Consider the following 25,223-nt stretch of genomic DNA (forward strand, 5'->3'; position numbering starts at 1 on the left):
GACAGAGGCCGGTTAGACAAATGTCACTGTAGTATGAACATACCGTTTATCTGTAAGCAAATTTAATATGTAACTCAGTATTTCTGTGTTGAGATGGTTATCAGTATTTCCAAACACTGGCAAATTATTAAGCGTTTTCAACATTCGTGAAGTCACATTAGAGTAATATTTACAACAGCATTAAGGTGGGACATGGCTCTGCTCCTCTCCAGCTTCTTTCGTTGAAAATAAAGCACATGTCTCCTGAACTCTTCAGGTACTTCTTCTGTATCATTTGTTGGGTACCGGTACAGCCTGGGTACATCTTCATCAACTATCTTTTCCAACTAAAGGAACAAAACATTCCTAGTTATACCGTTTATCAAGTGTACACAGAAACATATTTATATAGTTACAAATCCAATGGAATAAAAACGTCATCAAAAATACGTTTTCATATTGTTATTCGTGACACATTTACTACAGTCTAGAGATTGGAAATTAACACTATCTATCTATCTATCTATCTATCTATCTATCTATCTATCTATCTATCTATATTGAAACTCACAAGTTGTTATACCAATATAATATTTACAACTGAAACTGTAGGTCAATATATATGAATGTTCATACCACATTTCGGAATTCTGATCGTTCCACAGTCCTCAGCTCCTCGAGATCATCAGCAAGTATGTTCACTTGTTGGTCACCATATTCCTTCATGTCTACTGCAGGAACTGCTATTTGTATTAAACAAACATATTGATACTTTGAGTTTATAGCATGGGCATCTTTTTCTCTATGTGTGTTTGTCTGTGTGTGCATGTGTGTGCGTGTGCGTGCGTGCGTGTGTGTCTTAATTCTTATATGAGGTTGGTTTCTAAACAAATACTCACGCATGGCTTTTCTTGTCACTGTCGTCTTTTCGACACATTTTGTGCTGCAATAATATGTAGTAAATTAATAATTATCTCTAGTATTCCCTCTTTCGCAACAGTAAATGCAATCAGTAATTATTCTTTCTCCAATATATTTTAATTGCTGTATGATAACTGCCTGCAAATCTCTGTGACTAGTCGATGTGTATCAAGCGACACAAGTATAGAAATTTATTATTCACAAACTTATGATATCGTCTTAATCGTATCCTGTTTCAAGCAAAGATTTATTATGATTATTAAAATGTTTTCATATATTATTGTCAAAAGTATCATACCTTTTAAGCTGCACCTCAGGATTCGGTTTCTAAATGAAATACAAACAATTCTATGGTCATTCACAAACCAATTTTTAACAAATGTATACTATTTATCAACTTAAGATACGAACTGTACAACACTTTCGTAAGTCTTCATGTGATGGAGCAAGAACAGAACATTCAGATATTTCATGAATCAGATTTTACTTTCTGTACCTGTGTTTGGATCTTCAATGCCGCAAATTCAGGTCTTCGTATTCGTTTCAATGGCAGAGGTTGGTCAGCACACCACGAATCCGAAAATCTCTTCTGATTCAGAAACATATAGAAATGTATTTGTGTCCCGAGTGTAGTAACAGAATTTCAGGAGCGAATAAATTTTATATGAAATTTTGAAACAGTGTACCATTATTACTAGTTATTATGTTTAATGAATTATAGTACGAATTAATTACGTCAATTCTATATTACCTTATGAAATCAGAAAGTGCACGTGAATACAACATGTATATAGGGTCGCATCACTTCCATGCAAACTTATGGAGATAAATTCTCTGAATAAAAGTCGGCAGGCACAGACTCCTTTTACGAAAAGCATGGGTCGTTGAAGACCCTTTTCTGACCCGGATCTTCACGGGTGTATTTTAGGTATGAATAATAACAGTTTGTTGTCATGGGTACTTAATGCATTATGTGCATAACACATGCATGTGTACTAGTTGGTTGGTTGGTTTGTTGTTTAACGCCGCACTCAGCAATATTCCAGCTATATGACGGCTGTCTGTAAATAATCGAGTCTGGACCAGACAATCGAGTTATTAATATCATGAGCATCGATCCACGCAATTGGGATAGATGACATGCATCAACCAAGTCAGGGAGCCTGACCCCAATCCCGTTAGTCGCCTTTTACGACAAGCATAGTCGCCTTTTACGGCAAGCATGGGTTGCTGAAGACCTATTCTACCCGGATCTTCACGGGTCGCATGTATACTAAATGTATTTTCAGTACTACATGAAATGGAATCGACCATCTAGATGTATCAGTGAAACCTCATTATGTTTTACCACTGGAACTTGCTCCCGCAGTCCGTATTTGCTTGGTATTTCCTTTGTTGTATTCTGAAATGGAACGATGTTCCAAGTAGCACACATTTAATAAGTAGAATGGAATTTCATGTGAATTACTTATTGAATATTCGAAATACGGGGATATATATGTGACACATACCTTTGGTTAGCTTACGAACAATAAACAGTAGCGTATTTGCCCATTACTGTCACAATTATTCACAGTGCACAAATAAAGTACCTTTGGTTCCACATCCTTCATTGCATTCAAAATTTCTTTGGCTATGAAAGAACGGCATCTGCTCGGGTCACACTGCAAAATATGTCATGTTTTTATTTTAAAAATAATAATTGATACATATCGTCTGTAATATATCTGCTATACATTAGAACTTCAATACACCAAAAAACGGTCGTACCTTCTTGTCCTTGCTGCATTCGTTCTCACGCATACTGAAACACGAAATCATATTCAATGTTACCATTAAATCACTCACTATTCCAGGTATTCTTTCATTTACATAAATTTAAAAAAATATTTTCTTCATAGTAACCGTGAATAAGTCAAAGTGTAATCAGTGGCGAGAAAATATTTAATCGTTATTATTCAGTTTTGAACAACTCTTTTTGAGACCTTGCTGTACTCACTATGCATATGCAAACACCACAGCTTGTAGCATCCGTCTGTGTGGTGTATTCATGACTGACCTCTACGTTGTAGTTTGATAGGTCAATTGCATCATCTGGTACATTCTGAAGTCTGTATTCCATGTACTCCCTTTGAAGAAAAGTGCAAATGCAATGAGTTTTGACCGACAGGCAACTCAGCAGTTCATAGTAATAACGTAAGCAGCCATGTACTTGTAGGGCTATAAAACTACTTAATTTATTATTATAGATGTGGCGATATAGGGAATTTACTTATTCAGCAACCCTACCTTGTTGTGTTGACCACTTCTTCGTCTATTCTCCGGTTCAAGGGGTCATAGAAGCGCATTCGTTTGGCTTGTACATCCAACACCTGCGTCAGAAATAAGGAGTGACAGTAACTGTTGTACGTCTATATGTGACCTTCACATAAAGGTAAACTGAAAATCAAAGGCCGCCAGGTTTTTACGAAAGGGGTAAGCATGTCTCCCCAAATGGAAGCAACTGCAATTCGTACAATTTGCACAAAAACGTATGTATTTGTTGCCATCCGACGTGGGCCTGTACACAAATCTGAGGATCAAGTGATCGACCCGAAATTCAGTCACACGATTGAAATCCAACACACGCCCACACACTTCGACGTGAGTCACACATCTACACACATACGATCGGCACCATTCATGTGTGGTCAATTTCTGTCTCAAATACCTAGGAAATACAACTTACCAGCAATGTCCAATGGCTTCCATGTCTGTGAATCGGTATAAACACTTTCTCTGCTTCCGAGAGTTTTTCCTGAAATACAACGAACATGGTCCTTTACATTCGGAACAATACTCAAATACCTACAATCTACAGTACAGGACTAAGGTTGTGCTTTCTCACGGCATTGTGTACTTTATCTCAGCCTACAAACGGTATCTCATGTCGTCCCTTGAACATCTCTGGTATCATATGTATTAACAGGCAATCGGTTGTTCACATATATTATTGAGGACATTAAATTGTGTTTTCTTTATTAGTATAGCGAGTCTTTCACAGTAGCCTATGTTGTTGTGTTGTGGCAATTTTCGGTTAGCCATAAAATATTTAATTGAATAAAATATCACTGGTAAATTATATCTATGTTCGTCTCATGTACATAGTTCGTTTCCATGTCATTATGTTAAAACATCAACCATCAAAAGAACTGCATCTATCTTCTATTAAAACGTTTCTTATGACATTTACTGCCCATATATATCTGACAACTGAAGACAGTATAACAACATGCATCCATCTTGAAAACATACTTTTTGTTTCATACCATAGCTCATATTATATTGTTAATCTAGAAGTATTTCCAACAGTAGCATCTACATGATTAAAACGTCGCCATATACCTAGACTATTGTTTATTGTTGCATTACACAACAAAGGAACAAAAACAACATAATATCCCTTCTTAAGGTTTCATATATGTGCAACGATTAGACTTGATATGTATCCAGTTACCTGTTGCTACATTAAAGGAATGTTTGTCTTCATCAACTTTATTCAATTCATTCAATTCATTTCCTGAATATGTCGGCGTCTTTCGGCGGTTCAGAAACTCTTCCAGTGCATCTTATCTCACTTATGATACTGTCAATTTCAGAAAACGCTTTTTCTTGAAGATTTAATTTTCTTTTCTCAATAATGACAAGCCTTGCAAGGCTAGGCGATTCTTATTCAACAACCGACAGTGAATGACATCTTCTTCTCTTTACCCATTCCCACTATATGACGAATAGAGAATACTAAACGAGCTCCTGTGTAATACTAATTGTATGAAACGAGTGAATAGTTCTGATATCTCACGCTCGAAAGGGAGTCCGATACAAGAAACTATTCACGAGTTTCATAAAAATGTTATTAAAGAGGAGCGAGCTTAGTAATTCATTTATTACTTGCCGTTTATAACTTTTTAAAATATGTTACTGACCCACTTTTACAAATATGGAAATGTCATAGAACAAACCAGATGATGTCATACTTGGGTTTTGACTATTTGTTAGGATAGGGATAGGTGACGTCATGTTCAATAGTGACGTCATCTGGTTTGTTCTATGGCGTTTCCATATTTGTAAAAGCGGGTCAGTGACATTCGTTTTGATTGCAGTAAATCTTTCAAAACCGATATTGTTGATTCTTTTTATTTGATAACAAATTCCATCCTTTTTAGCTATTATAACGGTAACGCTATTTTTCAGGGCATTATCATTTGCAGAAGCCCTCGGTCTTATTGGAAGACCTCGGGCTTCTGCAAATGATAATGCACTGAAAAATAGATTTACCCTTATAGTAACATAAACTTACGTCCGTCGTTGCGCTACTATTGACTTGTGGAACAGGATCCTGCATCAAAAAGATTACAACACGTCACAATACCCTCTGACGTAATATGTAGAATATTGTTACAAGATCCAACCACGAAACAATGTCATGTGACGTCAGCATAGCATCAGGGTTGAGATGGTAATTGCGTGTGCATACCCTCTCAGTGATCTATCGTCACTACACGCAATGTCGTTGAATAAGCCCAGGGATGTTGGGAGTTTTCAATATTTGTTACTGAAACTTGTTCCCGCAGTATATAAGCACGCGCTTTGGTATTATACAACGTGTTATACAGCTGTATGTTTATTAAACGGGTGATCTCTTTACGGGCGAATAAAACAACTATATATTCCCTTGGCATATTTTGTCTTCAGTTTAAAATTGTAACTGCAGATATTTCTAAAAAGCAATTCTTACCTTTTGAACAAGTGGCGCCCGGCGTCTCCTTTTGGACTTGAAATGTTGCCATCCCTCTATAACTTGGGTTGATAAAGCTGCGTTTCTCTGCTTACCCCGAAACAAATAACATATTCTAAAATAGCAAGTGATATATTCAAGGACGAATATTGTTTTGGTATTTGCACACATTATCACAATTTGTAACAAAGTTGATTAATCTATTAATGAATGACATGGCATCTTGTAAACATATCTACATATCATTTTGTACATATCATATGTATATATCACGGTAAGTTGAATATCCTGTCACTTACCCCCCGCCTTTGACACAGCACATACAAGGAGACGTTTATTATCTGCAAAGAAACATAATATTATTAACGTTATTGTTCCACTTTATCACCGCTTAATAAATGTACTTCATGTGTATACAGTGGTGTACACATACCTGATCATTTAGCCAGCCCACAGTCCATCTGGTCTCTTTGTCAATTTTCTCTCTCTGTTGGTCTTCTGTTTCTTTCGGAAGTATTGGTGCTATTGTCAGAATATCCAATTTTGATATTCGGTAGGGACCTATCGTCACTACTATTTCGTCCAAGCTTCTGTCATCATTACAGATATCTTGAAACTGAAAAACATACAACAAATTATATCTATATATCAAAGATATCATTGCATCCGCCAAGTTTATATTTCCTTTATATATTGTAAGTGTACTTAGTTATAGGTTACAAGTAACAGTTAAAGTTAAACCGCCCTGTAATAACAAAAATTATTACATGACTCTCTACCTTAAGGCAGTTCGTCCTGTATCGTAAGCATATTTGTAAAGACGAAAATATCAATATGTTTCATCACACTCACCACATCCTCCGCCGGCAATGGTGATGAACCTGCTTGCGCCGTGGAACATTCCACTTGTCCTAAAATAACAATGACGGATTGTTTCGGCAACAGCTTGCTAAAATGACATATACGTCATGTATTACTTTTTTATTACTTGTACTTATATACATTGCAAGTGATTCAATGGCATTTCCTTGACTAACCAAGGAATTTTAGGCGGAAACAAAAACCGAAAAATATTTAGGTCACTAACGAACAACTGTGTTATGATTGGCTTATGAAGTGTGTGCGCTGTTTTAGCTCGAAATGTTGGCTACAGTTGTTTGTTTAATGAACAGTCTGTGAAGTTACTATCGTTGACGTACTTATTAATGCTTATGTACACAGTGTGCAAATCGGTTTTTACCTTTATACCAACATAAAAGCAAAATATATATATTGAAGTTAATTCTTAAATGTAACACGTCAACGACAGAGATTAACCAGTCTCGATAATCTGACGAAATATATTCCACTGGGCGTAAAAGGCTCAATAGTGGTGATAGTTAAAGGAAATATTCCGCGTTGTATGCGGTTGTATTAGATTCTATGCTTTGTATTTAATTAGAATATGTCGCCAGCGCTTGTCATAGGAGATGACTAAAATGTATCGGATGATAACACTTATTATGCCCACCAATGGCCCAGGTTCTTCAATTAGAAGAATTGATATAGAAGAACTGTTGGTGAAAGCAAATGTGTGGCAAAAGTGGGTACTTATTTCATATTTGATCTTTTAGTTACTTATATATGAAACCCGTATGAATGAAAATATTGAATATCGAAATCTAGATTTTGATAATGTGCTTCATGATAGTGACCTAACATAATAGCCGCTCCTGGTCCACCAGATATCATTACAACATTGCTGTCGGACGAGGTTCCATCTTCGGAACTTGTGAAAACGGCAATGTCCATTTTGAGAAACTGCGATGTTCTCTGTACTACAAGGTGATCAACGTATTCACCCGGTGTAGACATGGCCTCCAAGTAAAGGTTCCAGGTTCCGTGCCGTTGCACATCGACAAAATTGGATAGGTGTGTGCCTCCTTCCTATAGAAAACAAGTATATATAATTGACGTTACACAAGCAGATTTGGTAGCATTTTAATTAGCAATTCATCATATATCAATGTTAGGCACACTTGGGGTGTGGGTGTAGTATTGTGGCTGAAACGTTTGCTTGTCACGCCGCAACCCATTGTTCCATTTCCCACATGAGTACCATCTATGGATCTAATTTCTGAGGTCATCAACGGTTCCATTGACCGGCTGTGGCGTAAGCGGCTAAAACCACAATCACTCTCTGAAATTAAACACCTACATGCGCCTTAAACTCTAATCATAGCGAGGTGAGGTTGAATGGGGCGAGGAACAAGGAGCTGTCATCTATTCGCTGTGCAGAGTTACGTCCATTAACCATGTTAGAAAATACCGACCATGTACACAGCTATAGAACTGACCTTATCCTCCACTTTAGTCGGCATGTTTTATGCCAGTCGTGGAACTGCCTTGTCCAGCGAAATTTCGTACCTCCACCTGAACCCCACTGAATACCTGTGTTATGAATTTGAATGATGTGCGCAGACATCCTGTATCATCTGGATTCACTTATCGAGTGTATCTGCACCCGAAGGGCAACCCCAGTACCCTCACCAGACCAATAACGTCACAATGGTTATCTGCATGCACTCTCTATGTGATTCCTTGCTGTTTGCTGGCAATGCTGTTTTCCATTATGTTGTTATCTGATTATGTATTATCCTTTCGAAATGTGTTCCTAGACACAGATTAATTTGAAGCCAATACTAGCCTTTTATAATGTACTCGCCTAAGCATATATCAGTGGCATGCGTCTTCCATGACAGCTCGCCCTTATAAAGAAGGGTTCTGTATGAGCTTACTTATGCACAACTATATGGTCCGGTATGCACTTACATAAGGATACCTCCGTAGGCTGTCAACTACTGCCATCCTTAGTCCCCTGTGGTCAAACACTGATCTGGTATCGAGGCGTTGAAGCTGATCTACAACTGCGTGGAAAAAACAGTTGCCATCTCCGGGAGTTCTCCCTCTAAAACGCAGCCCGTGTTCGGTTACCGAGGCAAGAAGTCGTTCTGATGTCCCTTGGCAAAACGTTGTCACATTTGGTGGACTAGCCTTCTGCAGTGCTTCTTGCTTCTTGTTTCAAGGTAACTTTGTGATCTGTATCATACAAAAGTACAATAAAAGGTAGGCAATATCTGTGTGTGTATATATATATATATATATATATATATATATATATATATATATATATATATATATATGCGTGTGTGTGTGTGTGTGCGTGCCTGCGTACGTGCGTGGGTGCGTGTGTGTGTGTGTGTGTGTGTGTGTGTGTGTGTGTGTGTGTGTGTGTGTGTGTGTGTGTGTGTGTGTGCGTGCATATGTATCAATCTAGGCACGGATCGAGTCTATAGTCTGTGTGTGCATATCTTTAAATATTATGTTCACTAGGATGAGTCGTAACGAGGATATTCCATCACTGCCATACAGTCAAACACTTGTATGCAGAAACCCTAAGTTCAAGATGAAAATGCCAAAATGATCAATACTGACACTTCTCAATTCTTCGTGATAGGGAATTCCCAGGAGTTTCCCATGGGGATGTGGAAGAAGTCCGCCATTGTTTACGACAATATCTGAAATACAGTCTCATGAAGACATCCATCTAAATTTCAATGTGTGTTGTTCATACGCTTATAAACGTCAGTTTCGTGGTCATATGACCGGCCTCTCGTCAAATGAAAAATACTTCATGACATGTGAACTTCACATTAAAACATTATATTAATGTGTTAAAAATACATGCAGGTCAACAGATTCATCAGTGAAATGACTAATATTTGATGCCGCTGTTAGCACTATTCTAGCGATATCCCATACGGGGACATAAGACATTTGCTTCATGCATTGCCCATGTGTGAAATCGGACATTTACCATCGGGAAGAACACCCACCTCTAGGGTACCACACTGCCCAACAGATACATAAATGTTACTTACATTTGAGCGATATTTTCTTGTGCTTCTTTGTGTCTTCAGTCCTCGTCCAAAGGTCTGTTTTCCCTGTAAATATGAAAGGTCAACACCAGAACGATTAATGCATGGTGGAGGCGTATGGCACTGAGCGTCCCATGTGCAAGTGGGACGTGACAGTGACAGTGAGCTGACTCGCTGTCTTTGTTCATATCCATTTCCAGCAAAATTGTTCACATCAGTTTCATGTTGCGGGTACGGGGCTCCTAACTGCTAACCATGGCGCAGGAGGCATAGGCTTACTCAGGCTCTTGCCAAACCATAATAAAGTCATATACCTCCTCCCGTTAACACCACAGGGCCTAGTGATCACAATAAGTCTGTAATCTGAAACCACAATCTCGTTACGTATTCGTTATTTTAAATAGGAAACAAAATGTACAAATATGCAGTTAATCTACGTTTCCGGATACAATATATGTACATGTACCTCCCCGGCATAAAGGAGGTTATCTGTATTTTCGTGTTGACAGCATGGAAACCGAGTGGCACAAATCGGGTGTTTTCGCATCTATATAACCAAAGCACTAGCGTCTGAAATAAGGTTTTGTTTAAGCCATCCGTTGTTGGTTCGGAAAACGGGTCCCCATTATACGCTCAAACCTCTTATATATAATAAACACACTCGTAGTGAGTGAAGATGCAGCTTCTGTGATGCAAACCAATGAATAACGGGTGAGGTGTTTCACGTCGCGTCCCATATTATAGCACGTATATAGCGACGTTCATGCGTGTGTGTGGCTGCTGGTACTACTCCGGACCGATGCCGATTTAAAGTGCTACTAGCCCACTGAGATACCATGCCGAAATTTAACATAAATACCCAAAGCAGACACAGTATACTGAGCCGACCAGTCCTTGTTTTGGCCCCTTTACGCCGAGCGCTAGACAGGGTACCATCAAGTACCATCTTTTCACGTCTTTTGGTATGACGCGGCCGGGGATCGAACCCCGGACTTTCTGCTGTCTGGGCGGACGCTCTACCACTAGACCACGGAGGCGGTCCAATATATAACAGAAGTAGGTACACATACAAGTTGAACGTAAGCTGAATAAGAAGTTGAAGCATAACCTACTGATTTCCAAAGGACAAGACGACATGGATGTTAGGGAAATAAGCGATAACACTAATTCCATAATCATAATAAATATATGTTAAAACCACAGTCTGTTTTAAACGATTGCAACTATATTATCAACATGTGTTTATGAAACTTTATCAATTAGTGATGATACCAGGTGTTCGCGAAAAGGCGTTCCGTATCCTGCATCACTGGTGGCACCCTTCACAAACACATGCAAAGTCAGGTCAAACGTTCACATGAAAAAAAACATGGGGACAAATGGTACTGGCCAAAATAGGGAAAAAAAGAGCTGCATCGGACATGAATTATGTCACTGATGCGTTAAAAATATGGAAATGTCCTCCACATGTCTGCCATCAAACATTGCATTTTGCAAATACTTTTCTTCAGGCACATACAGTAAAATATCGTGTCTGGAAACCTCACCTTCAATGTACTGTTGTAGGCGTCTACAAACATAAAATAATAAAAGAAAACACACGAACATAGATGAATCCGGATTGATCTAAGGATGTAGTTAACGGTTTATAATCTTACGTGATTTGCTGTACGTATGGTAAGAGCCCTGTTTGGTTATCAATATTGTCGGAATTAGTAACAGCTCAAACGTAAACCATATTCTTAGCAGAACTGTTAGCGATTATAAAACGTCAACGCCAGACAATAATTATTCTCGCTTATCCATTCCATTGGGCGTCAAAGGCAAAACCGAGGTGAACACTGTCATAATTGTATGGAAGCTTTTTAGGTCCATCTTTTTAGTTTGTGTCTTGAAATTTCAACTTATCATCTTGAAATTTCAACCTAGTATCTTGAAAAGATTTCAACTTAGTATCTTGATCTGAAGCCTCTGATTGACCATTAGTATGGAGCCTTTTACAAATTCATGGTGGAATTTTGATTAACAATCGGTACATTTCGAATGCGGCTTAAGTGAGTGGTAAGCAAACTTAGTTTAACTCTACTTTGAAAAGTGTCTCAGCTGCAATGGGAAAGCTCGAGGTGATGTAACGTGTACAACGCATGACCACGGGTATGGCACTCACGAAATGATAAACATAATCATGACGATTTGGGTTTGGAACCCACGATTATGGGATCTACGATTTCCTAATTTTGGGATGTCAATGGACTCTCTTTGCTGAATGTAATTGATTTGCTGTATAGGGTTAACCTACACATCTTCTGTTGTATGACGCAAAACAGCTAATCTGATATAATTTCAACGCTTTAACGACTAGGATACCCCAACTCCCGCCACAAGAATACGTTATTGAGGGTAGACATGTACGGATGACAGAAGCATAGGGTGAAACCTTAATATAAACGCAGGAACGAGAGTTTCAAACTCTTCCAGCAAATCTGATATATTTTATATTCAAAATATGATTTTGGACAGGTTATAGGCGTGTATTCATTGCAATTGCTCAATTGCAATTGCAGCACAAACTCTTGAACCATGTTGGAACCGATTATGTTAAATCCAGTCGCAATTAATTTTAAGTTCTTAATGTTGTAATGTGTTACGTATATTATTCGTACAACAGTGATAATATTCTATAGTGATCTGATACTCCGGATGATAGTTTTCGTGATAGTCAGTGTCTTTTGGTATAATATACTAATCATTAAAGCAGTGAGTGAGTTGGTAAAGTTTTACGCCACTTTTAGCAATATTCCCGCAATTGCATGGTGGGGGACACCAGAAATGGCTTTCACACATTGTACCCATGTCAGGAATCGAACCCGGGTCTATGGCGTGAGGGGCGAACGCTTTAATCACTTGGCTTCCCGACCGCCTCAATGATTAAAGGAGCAGAACTCCTACACGTGGACCTTCCGGGGAGTTTTTTCGACCAGAGTTGTTTCTTAAAGTTTTAAAAGACACGAGGGCTAAATCTTATTTATAATCATTCTGAAATATTAATTGCAATAGTTCCTATTTTTCAAGTTAATGTTTGGGACTAGCTGCATCATTTTCCTCATTACCAAAGCGTTCAATAATTTTACGTTTATATGACGATAAGATGGGTAGGTGTTTGCGAGCACCATTTCGAGAAACCTGGTGTCATCATCATTTGATAGTATAAATACATGTTCATGATATTGTCGGAATCGTACAAACGACGATTATGCAAATATATCTATTGGATATGGAAAGGGTTTTATCGTTTAATTTGTGAGAAATAAACACTACAGAGTTAAGCGATTCCAATGGGTGAGCCGCACCCATATAAAAAAAACATAACTATGTTTATGGTGCTGACAAACCTAGAAACATCATCAGGGCGAACATGAGCTTCTGGCTGTCCTACGAGACCCAACAGTGTACAGCAAATTGCACCGCCACTGTTGTATGCTAAACACTTATTAGGGCATTTATGATTCGCTGTGCACTGGATTTAATCTTATCAGTCAGGAAAATGTGACAGCGTGTTACTTCTGGGTATGTGTAGTGCATTTATTGAATCAGATCCTGATTAATTGAATCAGATCAAGTCGTGTATCTGGAGTCTAAAGGATTCGTCGAGCATGGATGTTAACAGGTTTGATTTAAACATTTTATTGCAAAAATCACATAGTTAAGGCACACATTAGTTAAACACTTTACAATGTGTGTGTGTGTGTGTGTGTGTGTGTGTGTGTGTGTGTGTGTGTGTGTGTGTGTGTGTGTGTGTGTGTGTGTGTGTGTGTGTGTGTATGTGTGTGTGTGTGTATGTGTGTGTGTGCATGTGCGTACGTACGTGCGTATTAGTTCCTTTCAGTTTTCATTTCATATGTCCAAGAAAGTGTATTTTCACAATTACTGATCCACACATGCACCAACGGATTTTTCATGTTTCAACCGAGGTCGTCAGAAATTGTTAAGCAGAGGTTACATTTTCCTTTGGGTGGCCTGTGTTGTAGCTGTGGCAATGGACATATATGTACAGTACAACTCAAAAATATATTACCCTAGAACGCGTTTATAAGGCACTCATGGCTGAGGAACAATCGGGGAAGGTAAACGCTTCTCATCATGCGCGGTACCGTGTGTAAGAATAAAATGCCAACGCCACAGAATAATCTTTTTCGATTTTTCGCCGAACAGATTCCATTGGATGTAAAAGGCAAAATGGTGGTGGAAGTACCAACTTTGTATGAGCTTAAAAAAAGGTAGGGGATACTCGGAAACAACTTGACATTTAAAAAATTGCTAGCCATATTAGTTTCTTGTAATAGTTGTGAGGTAATAATGAAGAAATTACACCCGATAGTGAAGTATGACAGTAGATATTATGATCGCCAACAATCCTTAAGGACGAAAGGGATAAGATGGGAAAGCTGACATGTTTTGCCACGATTTGTCATACATTCATTCACACGACTAGACAACAAAGTCTGTCAATGACGATTTGAGGCATTCTCTCCCACTCCTCTTGTATCGCCTGGCCAGGTTCAGCCAACGTGGTCGGTGGCCTATAATGTTGACGCAAACGTCCCTCTATCATGAACCGGACGCGATCAATGACGGCAAGGGTTGGGCTCATTGCTTGCCTTGGCATTCTATGGCTGTTGTCCTGCCTGAGGTGAGCGCGGGAGTTGTCGTCCTGAAAGACGGACAACAACGAGTGTCAGTGCCCAGTTGCACAATATGGTGTGGTGTGGTGTTCAGTCAGTCATTGTGATTCCACCCCACACCATGACCGGTAAAATCTGTCATGAGGCAACAAGTTGACTTTGGCTTGACGTTCATTTTGACGTCGCCAGACACGACCACGCCTATCATAACCAACGACGATTACACCAGTTTCGACGTTGTATACACCATCGACGCCTGTTACAAATATATGTGGCCGTCGAGCATGGGGTTCAGTTGCATGTAAACGATTTCTAAGATTAGCTGACTAGTCACCGATCGGTCTCAAACAGTTGCAAACATTTCGCCGTATCTGCGGTGAACCGTTGCCGATCAATCACTGACAAGTTGCAAAACGTATCGCTGATTGATCGGCGATCATACGCTTATTCCAAATATGGGCACAAGTAGTTGCACCAGTCTCAGCGATCGCCAGTCGGTCGCAAAGGAAATCAGCCTCCAAGAGGTTGCACCGCGGTCGAATTGTCTGTGTGACTGTAGCTTAAATGACACTTCAATGATCAGTAGAAACGATAGGACTGACCGAAATAATGGTCCACGGAGCTTAATCGACCTACGCACGTGTGTGTCGCTACTGCGTGCGGCACATGCAAACTATCAAATGTGTTTTACAGACATGATATTTCATGATCCTCTACATTTTAAGGTTATGAAATAGAGGTATGTAAGGAAGGCATTGTAAGGCTTTTGATGCGTAAGTTAAACGCAAACTACATTGGAATACCAAGAAGATATATTTATAATATGTGTTATAATATGTTGGTTGTTTTTATAGTTTACAAGATAAATAAGGCGCCTACAATAAACAGTATTACGGAGGATGTTCGAAGAGTTAATTATTAAAATAGCTAAAATATTGCATTCTTGACGACTCCTCGCATATTGCAGAATTCAAGTTCATGGTTTCATCCAACAATGGATTATTGCTTGGCAGGCAGCAGCATTCACAAAGACTTTTTGAATAAATAACATCAAAAGAATTAAAACACTGCACTGAACGGGGAGGTAGAAGGACCACCTGCGTAGTCTATGTATGTACTCTGTGTATGTAGTCAACGTATGTACTCTGTGTATGTAGTTTATGTATGTACTCTGTGTATGTAGTTTATGTATGTACTCTGTGTATGTAGTCTATGTATGTACTCTGTGTATGTAGTTTATGTATGTACTCTGTGTATGTAATCTGTGTATGTTGTCTATGTATGTACTCTTTGTATGTTGTCTATGTATGTAATCTGTGTATGTAGTCTGTGTATGTACTCTGTTTATGTTGTCTATGTATGTACTCTGTGTATGTAGTTTATGTATGTACTCTGTGCATGTTGTCTGTGTATGTACTCTGTGTATGTAGTCTATGTATGTAATCTGTGTATGTAGTCTATGTATGTACTCTGTGTATGTAGTCTATGTATGTACTCTGTGTATGTTGTCTGTGTATGTACTCTGTGTATGTAGTCTATGTATGTAATCTGTGTATGTAGTCTATGTATGTACTCTGTGTATGTAGTCTATGTACGTAGTCTATGTATGTACTCTGTGTATGTACTCTGTGTATGTAGTATATGTATGTACTCTGTGTATGTTGTCTATGTATGTACTCTGTGTATGTAGTCTATGTATGTAATCTGTGTATGTAGTCTATGTATGTAATCTGTGTATGTTGTCTATGTATGTACTATGTGTATGTAGTCTATGTATGTACTCTGTGTATGTAGTCTATGTATGTACTCTGTATATGTAGTCTATGTATGATCTCTGTGAATGTAGACTATGTATGTAGTCTGTGTATGTAGTTTATGTATGTACTCTGTGTATGTAGTCTATGTATGTAATCTGTGTATGTAGTATGTAGTCTATGTATGTAGTCTGTGTATGTAGTCTTCGTATGTACTCTGTGTATGTAGTCTATGTATGTACTCTGTGTATGTAGTCTATGTATGTAGTATGTGTATGTAGTCTTCGTATGTACTCTGTGTATGTAGTCTATGTATGTACTCTGCATATGTAGTCTATGTATGTAATCTGTGTATGTAGTCTATGTATGTAATCTGTGTATGTAGTCTATGTATGTAGTCTATGTATATACTCTGTGTATGTAGTCTATGTATGTACTCTGTGTATGTAGTCTATGTATGTACTCTGTGTATGTAGTCTATGTATGTACTCTGTGTATGTACTCTGTGTATGTAGTCTATGTATGTACTCTGTGTATGTAGTCTATGTATGTACTCTGTGTATATAGTCTATGTATGTACTCTGTGTATGTACTCTGTGTATGTAGTCTCTGTATGTACTCTGTGTATGTAGTCTATGTATGTAGTATGTGTATGTAGTCTTCGTATGTACTCTGTGTATGTAGTCTATGTATGTACTCTGCATATGTAGTCTATGTATGTAATCTGTGTATGTAGTCTATGTATGTAATCTGTGTATGTAGTCTATGTATGTAGTCTATGTATATACTCTGTGTATGTAGTCTATGTATGTACTCTGTGTATGTAGTCTATGTATGTACTCTGTGTATGTAGTCTATGTATGTACTCTGTGTATGTACTCTGTGTATGTAGTCTATGTATGTACTCTGTGTATGTAGTCTATGTATGTACTCTGTGTATGTAGTCTATGTATGTACTCTGTGTATGTACTCTGTGTATGTAGTCTCTGTATGTAGTATGTAGTCTATGTATGTAGTCTGTGTATGTAGTCTTCGTATGTACTCTGTGTATGTAGTCTATATATGTACTCTGTGTATGTAGTCTATGTATGTAGTCTGTGTATGTAGTCTATGTATGTAGTCTGTGTATGTACTCTTCGTATATACTCTGTGTATGTAGTCTATGTATGTACTCTGTGTATGTAGTCTATGTATGTAGTCTGTGTATGTAGTCTTCGTATGTACTCTGTGTATGTAGTCTATGTATGTACTCTGTGTTTGCAGTCTATGTATGTACTCTGTATATGTAGTATATGTATGTACTCTGTATATGTAGTCTATGTATGTACTCTGTGTATGTAATCTGTGTATGTTGTCTATGTATGTACTATGTGTATGTAGTCTATGTATGTACTCTGTGTATGTAGTCTATGTATGTACTCTGTATATGTAGTCTATCTATGTACTCTGTGTATGTAGTCTATGTATGTAGTCTGTGTATGTAGTTTATGTATGTACTCTGTGTATGTAGTCTATGTATGTAATCTGTGTATGTAGTATGTAGTCTATGTATGTAGTCTATGTATGTAATCTGTGTATGTAGTCTATGTATGTAATCTGTGTATGTAGTCTATGTATGTAGTCTATGTATGTACTCTGTGTATGTACTCTGTGTATGTAGTCTATGTATGTACTCTGTGTATGTAGTATATGTATGTAGTCTGTGTATGTAGTCTTCGTATGTACTCTGTATATGTAGTCTATGTATGTACTCTGTGTATGTAATCTGTGTATGTTGTCTATGTATGTACTATGTGTATGTAGTCTATGTATGTACTCTGTGTATGTAGTCTATGTATGTACTCTATGTATGTAGTTTATGTATGTACTCTGTGTATGTAGTCTATGTATGTACTCTGTGTATGTAGTATGTAGTCTACGTATGTAGTCTTCGTATGTACTCTGTATATGTAGTCTATGTATGTACTCTGTGTATGTAATCTGTGTATGTTGTCTATGTATGTACTATGTGTATGTAGTCTATGTATGTACTCTGTGTATGTAGTCTATGTATGTACTCTGCATGTGTAGTCTATGTATGTAATCTGTGTATGTAGTCTATGTATGTAATCTGTGTATGTAGTCTATGTATGTACTCTGTGTATGTAGTCTATGTATGTAGTCTGTGTATGTACTCTTCGTATGTACTCTGTGTATGTAGTCTATGTATGTACTCTGTGTATGTAGTCTATGTATGTAGTCTGTGTATGTACTCTTCGTATGTACTCTGTGTATGTAGTCTATATATGTACTCTGTGTATGTAGTCTATGTATGTACTCTGTGTATGTACTCTGTGTATGTAGTCTATGTATGTACTCTGTGTATGTAGTCTATGTATGTAGTCTGTGTATGTAGTCTTCGTATGTACTCTGTATATGTAGTCTATGTATGTACTCTGTGTATGTAATCTGTTTATGTTGTCTATGTATGTACTATGTGTATGTAGTCTATGTATGTACTCTGTGTATGTAGTCTATGTATGTACTCTGTATATGTAGTCTATGTATGTACTCTGTGTATGTAGTTTATGTATGTACTCTGTGTATGTAGTCTATGTATGTACTCTGTGTATGTAGTATGTAGTCTATGTATGTAGTCTGTGCATGTAGTCTTCGTATGTAGTCTCGGTATGTAGTCTATGTATGTACTCTGTTTATGTAGTCTATGTATGTAGTATGTGTATGTAGTCTTCTTACGTACTCTGTGTATGTAGTCTATGTATGTACTCTGCATGTGTAGTCTATGTATGTAATCTGTGTATGTAGTCTATGTATGTAATCTGTGTATGTAGTCTATGTATGTAGTCTATGTATATACTATGTGTATGTAGTCTATGTATGTACTCTGTGTATGTAGTCTATGTATGTAGTCTGTGTATGTACTCTTCGTATGTACTCTGTGTATGTAGTCTATGTATGTACTCTGTGTATGTAGTCTATGTATGTAGTCTGTGTATGTACTCTTCGTATGTACTCTGTGTATGTAGTTTATGTATGTACTCTGTGTATGTAGTCTATGTATGTACTCTGTGTATGTAGTATGTAGTCTATGTATGTAGTCTGTGTATGTAGTCTTCGTATGTACTCTGTGTATGTAGTCTATGTATGTACTCTGTTTATGTAGTCTATGTATGTAGTATGTGTATGTAGTCTTCTTACGTACTCTGTGTATCTAGTCTATGTATGTACTCTGCATGTGTAGTCTATGTATGTAATCTGTGTATGTAGTCTATGTATGTAATCTGTGTATGTAGTCTATGTATGTAGTCTATGTATATACTCTGTGTATGTAGTCTATGTATGTACTCTGTGTATGTAGTCTATGTATATAGTCTGTGTATGTACTCTTCGTATGTACTCTGTGTATGTAGTCTATGTATGTACTCTGTGTATGTAGTCTATGTATGTAGTCTGTGTATGTACTCTTCGTATGTACTCTGTATATGTAGTCTATGTATGTAGTCTGTGTATATACTCTGTGTATGTAGTCTATGTATGTACTCTGTGTATGTAGTCTATGTATGTAGTCTGTGTATGTACTCTTCGTATGTACTCTGTGTATGTAGTCTATATATGTACTCTGTGTATGTAGTCTATGTATGTACTCTGTGTATGTACTCTGTGTATGTAGTCTATGTATGTACTCTGTGTATGTAGTCTATGTATGTAGTCTGTGTATGTAGTCTTCGTATGTACTCTGTATATGTAGTCTATGTATGTACTCTGTGTATGTAATCTGTTTATGTTGTCTATGTATGTACTCTGTGTATGTAGTCTATGTATGTACTCTGTGTATATAATCTATGTATGTACTCTGTATATGTAGTCTATGTATGTACTCTGTGTATGTAGTCTATGTATGTAGTCTGTGTATGTAGTTTATGTATGTAATCTGTGTATGTAGTATGTAGTCTATGTATGTAGTCCGTGTATGTAGTCTTCGTATGTACTCTGTGTATGTAGTCTATGTATGTACTCTGTGTATGTAGTCTATGTATGTACTCTGTGTATGTAATCTATGTATGTACTCTGTGTATGTAGTCTTCGTATGTATTCTGTGTATGTAGTCTATATATGTACTCTGTGTATGTAGTCTATGTATGTAAGCTGTGTAAATATGCATATCATGTAGGCGACGTATATCCCACATTAACACATGGCACAAAAGGTATCAGCCCATAGGTATAATTCTCCAGGATGCAAACCACGATTGAAATGGGTTTCCTATATGTATATTATTGGTGCAGGTTGCGCTGAACACACTATCCTGCCTGGAATCACACATTGCCCATAAGGTAGTTGTTCACATAAGTCAACAAGTGGTGGTGTTACGGTACAATGCCCACGTATACGAGATAACGCCTATGTCATCGTGACCTGAGAGGACTCGATCTCAATGCATTCCATGACAGCTCGTGCGGGAGAGTGTAGGGTGTCCAACAGAAATGTGACACAAATAATTGGCAGTTTTTAAAGATCTGAAAGTCTTAGTATTCCGGATATTGCATGACTTGGCAAAACGAACGTGAAGATCCGCGATAGAATAGGTTTTCAGCAACACCTATGCCGAATTTACTATGTTTACCGACAACAGAGATGACAATGAAAAACAGATAATCCATAAGCTACCGTGGTCGTCACGCCCTAGATTACAGGTGCTAAATAGCATAAGGAAAATAGTGTAATGTTGTCCTCAAATACAATACACAAATAATATCGATTTCCTCATGCTTGCGCCAGAGCTTCCGCGTCGGTGCGTTACAGATGTGATTGAATATTAAATACTATTTGCCTTGGGGCCGACTACAGTTGACAGAGAATACTTCTTATGGTTACAATGAAACACCGGCACAGAGGAATATGTGTAGCACAGTTACACTGAAACCCTGTTAATCTGGACGGTACGGTTCCCAGAAAACTCATTGATATATTAACGTTTTATCCTACTTACTTGACAACAGATCTCGTTCTAAAACGTGAGACAGTTCAGAATAACTCTAATAGTAAGTTTTCGTCGTGATGATTATCGTATTCATTTCTCTTCCATTGTGTTAATGTCAGCAGCATTGTTGCGCATTATTGAAGATGACGTGATACATCGCAGCTGTTCAGTTACTATGGCTTAATCAGTAGGTTGGATCAGGCCAAACATTAAGCTTGACAGATCGAGTGCAATAACTTTCGGTGCACATTTGTTCTTGGTCATGTGTACAGCACTTAGTACACAAAGCACGCGAAGTTAAGCAATGTTGGCTGTGGAGAGTAGTTGAAGGACGGTTCTTTGTACGGCTTCTACTGCATCGCACTGAAGGACACAGTTCATATGGTGTCTTCTTAAGCAAGTGACTGTTTGAAATAAGCTTCCGTTCGTCCAGAAATGAATGGGTACCCGGTAGGATGAGATGGTTACTTGGCTGTTAACCTTTCAGCTATTCAAAGGCAAACTGAGGTTATACACCATACTGCATTGTTCAGAACAATGTAACATGATGCCATGAATTGTAATGGTCTGTGTGTAGAGCTTTTGTAACAGAATGAGGATATCTGGCAATGGATCAACTGGTTCTTTCAAATGAAGCCTTCCAGTCGTTTTTCAAGTTGTAAGACACTGTCAAGTAAAATGCATTTTGACAATGTGGCGTCTTAGGTTAATGTTTCATAAAATACACATTGATTCAAATTGAATCAAATAACCATTCATTAAATTACGGCCACTAAAAATGTTTTCACTCTATAATAGGATGCGAAAAGAGCTGCTGTTGTTTGGAATGGAATATATATGAGTCTTAGTCTCCATGTGGGCGTAAGTAAAAATAGTCAAACTCTGAGATATTGTAACGTAATCTCATGCATAAACAATCGACCAAACACAACACCATTTCAGCTCGACATTTGCAGCATAATGTCTCACACTTATCCTGCAGTGCCCAAATTGTCCACATCGCGTGTTTGGTACCTACAAATACTGCACGTGCACTTTGACTATTAGCTTTGACCAAACCTACAGTCAACAGAATACAACCAAAAGAATGACTCACTGCAAAACAACAGATTGATCAATTGGAATGATTCAGGTAGGGACATCAAACGCCGATGTGGCGCGGTCGGGTCGCCTAGTGGTTAATGCATTCGCTCGTCACGCTGAAACCCCAGGTTCGATTCCCGACATGGGTACAATGTGTGAAGCCCATTTCTGGGCTTAAATCAAATTTCACGCACTAACAACCCTGATGTTGCAAGAACCTTTGGCGTTCCAGTTTGGAATTTGATTAATTGATGCAACAGAAAACATTCAGTATGTATAATATAAGGACCATGTAAGGCTGATTGTGTTTTAATGTGGCGGAACTGTGGAGGTGCTGCTTACAGAGGATGTGAGAAGTACAAGAAAACAGTGTCTGGTCAGTCCAATTTGAAAGAAAAGGTTTCGAATGCCGTAGCCACTACTCAAGTTCAATCCTCTGACGCATCTACTTTTGCAAGGCGTCTCTTTTCCACCCAGCAAGTTTCGATTGGAGATACGTACAACACATACGCCCAAACAACCTAGTATACCATCAGCTCTTCATTTGCTGTCCTGCGCACTGTTCCTGTTTGAATCATGTACCTGTCAATTACAACGATCAAACACTGAACAAACACTGCCTGGAACTGAATGGGAATGCTTAGTCTCATGACTCAATTGCTGGCACTCATCTGAAACACTTTATTAAAACAATCCAATCTTCCAGACTTCATTTGTGCCCATTAGACATTCCTGTGGTCTGAGGTAATTCTAAAATCAAGGGCGACGTCATTTTCCGACTGGATAAAGTAACAAGCAAGCTAAATGTCATAAATCCTCTTAGAGGAAGCTGTGCAATATTGGTAAAATCTGATTTGTCCTTCAAAAAGCAAAACTTGCGTAAAACTGTTTAAAGCCAATGCAGTTAAGAATAAAAATGGTAAACTAAGGCAATCACTGTGTTCAGACTTGGTGAATTTAGATGATGGCCAAATGACCCGATTGGATATGAGGACAGGGATGTTTTCTCTCTTGGGCCTTACGATGATATCCTCCCATTTGCATTTAAATGTAACTGGGATGTGTTCCAGGGCGATGTTTTATGTAGTGATCACTTGCCAGAATTCACTGCAATTTATGTCAGTCCACTTAGACCTTCTAATGTACATGTTCCTCGATAGAAATGTAAAAATGTAAACCGGTCCGATGTTTCTTCGCTTTCTGAGCAGCATATACTTCATAAATAATAACTGAAGATGTTGATGTTTCAAATGATAACATTACCAAAAAAATACCATTGGAAAAACGTCAAGTAAGCAATCTAGCGTCATACTTCGCTTCGTTGTGATATGTCAGTATTCTGAAAGAAACGTGTCGAGATTCAATGTGTAGTTCGAGGGGCAAAACTCTCTAGCTGCCGAAACTCGTATTCGGTTCCTATACCTGTCTTAGGCATAGACGGTTTGTCATTTTTTACGACCTTGTGATCTGGCTGTATTCAGAAAGAAAAGTATTTAGAAAGAAAAAGATTCAAAGTGCCGTTCATGGGGCACACCAATTTAGCTGGCGAGACGTTATTTCAAGTATAAATAGATTTACCCCTTTTTTCGTATATTTGGTCTGAAATAAAAAGTTTCAGTAGTACCCATGTCCTGTTACTATACCTGTTTTAGGTGTAGACTGCAGTAAGAGTTATCGATTTTCAGAAGGCCAATCCACTCTCAAAACTTGGCTGAGGTATTTCAGAGAGTACATGTTATGCATCTTCCTCGAAGCTGAAAAAGCATATTATTTGGAGACTAGGACAAGAGACATTCGCTCCTTTCTTTCTGAAAGATCTATTCAATTTCATATTGGGCAGGACTTTTCTTGTTTTATCAATTCAATTGAGAATGATACCCCACAAGATGGTGTTATAATAAATGACGTTTTCATTGATTTCCCATTAAATAAAGAAACGGTTTGGAAATTTCATGTCTGAAATGCTTAGACATCATTACTGTGTTGTGTTCTAAGTGGGGTTTTAGTTAGTTGAATTTGGTTACATCTCCAAATCTCTTGCACGGGTGATAACCCGACGCAAAATGCCTTCAAATATAGAACTAACCACAAAATATAAATAGTACAAGAGTTGTTTTTTCTTGAATTGTATTTTAACCATACGTTAAAATGGGGTTCTCATAAATCTTATGTTGTGAACAAATGTAATAAGGTCATAAAATCTGATGAAGTACATTTCCAAAACTAAGTGGAGTGTTGAAACACATCATTTTCTTTGCTTTAGAAAGCATTTATATTATCAAGGCCTGGCTGTGGCTGTCATGTATGTACATGTATGGATGCCTCAAAATGTCATCTTTCTAAAGCATTCAGTCAAAGGCTTTGAGCCATTGCAACTACTCCAGTGTCAGCTCTCCTGGTTGAATGCATATAATGGCCTCAATGTCCTTGCAGTTAACTCGTGTCACTCAAAAATTATCTCAACCTGAAATCTAAAACCAACCATAATTCAGGTAATGTAGTTGTTGATGAGAATGTTGCATATGTGGTTAGCGATTGGTCAAATGTCAAGGTCCCGTTTGGTTTGAGAATTCAGAAACTTGCTGCTGAGCATGGCGTTATAGAGTGGAACCCAGTTGATTCGTCTGCACATTCAGATACTGCTCCTTATCTGCTTCTGAACCTGGGTTTTGTTGTGATCTGAATCAAACAATTAGCAAACGAACGAGTCCACAATTCACAAAAGATGTAGTTCAGGATATTACGGTTTAGGGTGCTAACATGATTGTAACATTAAAAAGCATTTAGGATTCGTTGTGGACAGGATTAAGTCCGAGCACATGTATTGAATAATTGACCAGATTTAAATTGATTTGTGTATCAGTCTGGGGAGGTAGCCAATAAAGCTTTATGTAATGCTTGTGCATGGTTTCAACACGTATTGTACATTTTCAGTTGACGCAATCGATACGTTATCTCCCTGAAGTAACGTACATACTTTGGCAAAGTGCCAGAATTTACTTCTGGGTTTGTGCACTACACGTACTTCGTGCAATTGGATTCGAATGTAAAAAGGTTTGATGTAGAAATATTTTATTGAAAAGAGTCAAATTGATGAGGCAGGTGCAGCGCTATCGAAAACAAATTATG

General features: G+C 37.9%; 2 long non-coding RNA genes across 2 annotated transcripts; both read right to left on the reverse strand.

The window, feature by feature from the left end:
• Positions 1-857: 857 nt before the first annotated feature.
• On the reverse strand, positions 858-1,421 carry LOC125374487. Its single transcript, XR_007218628.1, has 3 exons — positions 1,397-1,421; positions 1,199-1,227; positions 858-922 (listed from the first exon to the last, which is right to left on the reverse strand). It is a non-coding gene; the product is annotated as an uncharacterized LOC125374487 (long non-coding RNA).
• Positions 1,422-3,219: 1,798 nt separating this feature from the next.
• Positions 3,220-5,759, reverse strand: LOC125374525. The gene is made up of 3 exons (XR_007218643.1): positions 5,678-5,759; positions 3,629-3,697; positions 3,220-3,272 (listed from the first exon to the last, which is right to left on the reverse strand). It is a non-coding gene; the product is annotated as an uncharacterized LOC125374525 (long non-coding RNA).
• Between the last annotated feature and the right edge of the window lie 19,464 nt (positions 5,760-25,223).

Source organism: Haliotis rufescens, unplaced genomic scaffold (genome assembly GCF_023055435.1).
Source record: "Haliotis rufescens isolate VD_foot unplaced genomic scaffold, xgHalRufe1.0.p SCAF_58, whole genome shotgun sequence".
Lineage (NCBI taxonomy): Eukaryota > Metazoa > Mollusca > Gastropoda > Lepetellida > Haliotidae > Haliotis > Haliotis rufescens.